We start from the raw sequence: 4,088 nt of genomic DNA, 5'->3' as shown, positions 1-4,088 counted from the left end.
CTGTTAAAAGTTTGTTATTAGTTTGTTATTTCCCACCAAAATGTTATGGTGAATATCAGAGACTGTGTATGTGATTCTGTTACGCTTGGAAAGTTCCAGATGCTACTATATATATATATATATAGTGTATTGTAATCTCATTTCACTGTATCAATCATAATGAATTCAATTTCTGTTTTTCCTCTCTAAGTCAATAAATTTTCCTTCATTTTCTTATCAGCCAAACAAGCATATAGTTTTAACTAAATTAACATCATTATATTCACAGTCACAAAGGTGAACAATACAACTATCAGATACAACAAGAGCAATTTTACATTGAAACATGCAAGACCTTACAAAATGGAGCAAAAGCAAACGAACATAATTCAGAAAATACAATACAGAAAAGCACGCCTTCTTACACAAAAAAAAAAACCAGCAATATTACTTGAGAGGAAGTGTCACACTAAGTAGATATAGCCAAGCCAGCAGAGAACATCAACAAACCAACGGACATGTGTTTTGCCCATGGCAGCTTATTGGCATTATAGCTATTTTTCAGCTTCTTTCATCATCTTATTGCGGAAGCTTCCGTAATGTTTAAAAACGGAGCCCAAAACTTGTGTAATCCAGAAGCTTCGTCTAAATCGAATCTTGGAGAAGTCCAGTTGTACAAATAAAAAAATCCGAAAGACGATAAGCATTAAGAATGAGGCAAGTAGCGACAACGGGGTTCTGCCAACCACTAACAGGCAAAAGCAAATAACTAGAGGATATACCAGAGTAGCTGCGGAGCCATACGGGAGGTGATAATTAATCACCAGCATAGATATACAAAATGCTGTGATATTTGAAAATGCGTAAAGTGTGGAGATCATATCACTGATGGCATCGCCATATAATTGCCCCGCAGCGAATAGAATCTTGTCACTTCTTGGGATGCTGCTGCTGGTTCCATTGCTCCGAGAAAAGGCGGTTGCATTTGCTATTCCTGATGGTGTTACATATGCCCATGCTGATGCCGATGTCGATGTCGATGCTGATTGTGATCCAAAACTGGCAACAGAGTTGCCGGTTCCAGTTGGCTTATTTCCCTGAAGATCGTCAGCCGGGGTAAGCGCTGCTTGGAATGTGGCTGTCGCGATTAATACAGCAACCACAAGTAGTGCGCTTCGATTTTCATCCGTAATGCGCTGTGATGAGCGGTAAAAGAACAAAAGCACCTTTCGACGCCATGTCAAACCTTGTTTTAAGTAACCTGCAATATCCCCATCAGGAAGGGAGGACCCTTGTCTACCGCCAGCTTTGCGCACCATGCGTGTTACTTCTTTAAATTCAGGTTTCCCTCTCAAATGTTCTTCTACCATGTCCATGGGTGTCTTATTCTCTAAGTTCCGGGCATTTATTTGATCACGTGCTCTTTTAACTAGTAGCCTCACCAACTGCAAGTATATATTTATATATGCATGCAATTAATAATCATGAAAATATAGGGACTAACTGAAGTAAAATTTAAAAAAATTTCGTGCCTTTATTTGACTTTTGGAGATTGTGATATGCAATAAAGTGTTGCCTTCATCGTCCGTCCAGTTAAGGATATCCTCCATGTCGACATATCGAAGCCATCCTAGCATGCACTCAACGGCCTCCAACTGGTCATTTTTTGCAGCAACATGCAAAGCAGTCTCTTTACGGATTGTCACCTCTGTGATGGACTCAGGGCAAGCCTCTAGAAGTTTGCATAGAAGATCGACATTTCCTTTCTCAGCAACATAGTGTAGAGGCGTTACACCCTCCCTTCCTTGGACACGAACAAGATTTCTGTCCACATCTATGAGCCGACGCACCATTTGGGTCTGTTTCTTTTCCTTAAGATGCTCGTGATCAAGTACATATTGGTTTTGCTTCTGCAAAGCAAGATGCAGAGGACTAAATCCATATTGGTTTTGCTTTCTCGCAAATGATGGCTTTAACCTCATTATCTCCAGGGCAAAGTTGACATGCCCCATTGATGCTGCTATATGTAAAGGAGTATCCACGAATGGTACTTGGTCTATCTGATCTAAAAGATATGCGTCCTCCCATATTAATTCATACAAGGCATCAACATTTCCTGTTTTAGCAGCCTCGTTCAGCCTCTGATCGTTACTTCTGAAGGACATTAAACAATTTTTGAGATGTACATAATATGAAAATGCCATATTGTTTTTAAATAGATAATCGATAAATGGACTGTAATTTAGTAAAAGAGCAGTGTTCCTGTTACCTCGATAAATGTCTATCCTTGTCGGTAATAGGAAGTGAAGTTGCCTCTAGTGCTCCAGCTTCCCGCAGCATTGCCGCAATCTCTTGGTTTTCTGATTTAGTTTGATCAAGTGATGAAATATCTAAAGGTGTCAAACCTTCCGAATTCCGGGCATTTGTATCAACTTTGCAATTCAATAAACACCTGACAATCTGCTTTGGATAAACAAATTCATCAATTTAGACATCATTCAACTGAAATTTATTTGTGACCAGATACATATAGTGCTTCCCTAATGAGAAATTTTAATAAAATAAGAATGCAAATAAAATTAAAAAAAAAAACACATATTTTAATATATTGAAAACTGCTTTTTTTTTTAGTGATATCCTTACTTTGTTAAACTACTTTTTTTTTAAATTTATTAATGATATCTTTACTTTGTTAAAATGAAGATAAGGTCATTAATTAGATATTATATATATAAATATAGTCATTCTCTAATGTGAATACTCTCTTTTTTTTTCTCATACGAACACTCTACTAACTTATATGCAGGCATGCTATTAAAATACACGGCTTTATAATGAATTAAAAATTGACTTTATTAAATCACATAATTTAATAGCATGTCTGCATTAAAAAAAATGAAGTGCCTGCACCTCATTGAAAAATTTCTATATATGTGTGTGTGGATTCGAGCTTGCCTGGACTTGACTTTTGGATGTTGCTATGTGTAACAAAGTGTTGTCATCCCTATCCTTCAAGTTGAGGATTCTTTGATTGTATTGTTGAGCTTCTTCAGGGCCAAGCCACGGTGGTCGTACTGTTGTTAAGGCTTGATGAAAAGATTCGACCTTATCGTTTTTCAAAGCAATATGAAGAGCCGTCTCGCCTTTATTGGTCACATCTTCAAGAGATTTCGGACAAGCAGACAAAAATTCCCTCAACAGATGGATGTCTCCTTTTTCAGACACGAAATGCAAAGGAGTGATGCCTTCTCTTCCTTGGACACGAACAAGGTCCGGATCAATATCTATCAGCTGAAGCACTAACTGAGTTTGATCATTTTGCAAAGCTAAATGCACCGGAGAGAAGCCATCTTGGTTTAGCTTCCTGGCAAATGATGGCTTTAGTCTGATAATCTCCATGGACCATTCAACATTTCCATCCCTTGCAGCAGCATGCAAAGGAGTATCGACAAAAGGTTTCTCGTCGAAGTTGTCCAAAAAATATTGATCATGTCGAATTAGCTCATACAAAGCATCGATATCCCTCACTTGAGCAGCGGACTCCATCACCGAAATTAACACTACGAAGGTGGCACTTCAATGAGCAAATATTCTTTGTACTACAGAGAGGAAACTGGAAAGTTTTAACAACTGAACAAGAAGAGCAATTGAAGAAACCCAGCAAGAAATCATATGCTCAGGAAGCAATTTTTTTCAAAAGATTCAATATATATATATATATATATATATATAGCTTCAACGAAAATTCTTTTTAGAAAGTGAGGATTAGGAACAAAATCAATTTTCTTCATGTTTTGTGATTGCCTCTATGAGGTTTGCCTTAAATAAGAGTGAGATATGTTTACCAAAAGGGGAAAGAATAGATATACATCATAATTTGGAGAATTCGTGACGTAGGAATCATGACGTAGACTCGAAAATTGATTCGGATGTATGAACATCAATATCAATGGCCCTTCGTGTGTATTATGCTAATATTTTAAAATATATTTGAATATATTTTAAGAAATAATAAATTGATGGATATTTTAAAATATATTTCACGTACTAATATTTGAATACTTGTAAAAAAACTGAGATGGATAAAAAAAAGAAAAAAGAATAACGAC

The sequence above is a fragment of the Citrus clementina genome, unplaced genomic scaffold (assembly GCF_000493195.1).
Source record: "Citrus clementina cultivar Clemenules unplaced genomic scaffold, Citrus_clementina_v1.0 scaffold_3, whole genome shotgun sequence".
Lineage (NCBI taxonomy): Eukaryota > Viridiplantae > Streptophyta > Magnoliopsida > Sapindales > Rutaceae > Citrus > Citrus x clementina.
This window is presented reverse-complemented; position numbering follows the sequence as displayed.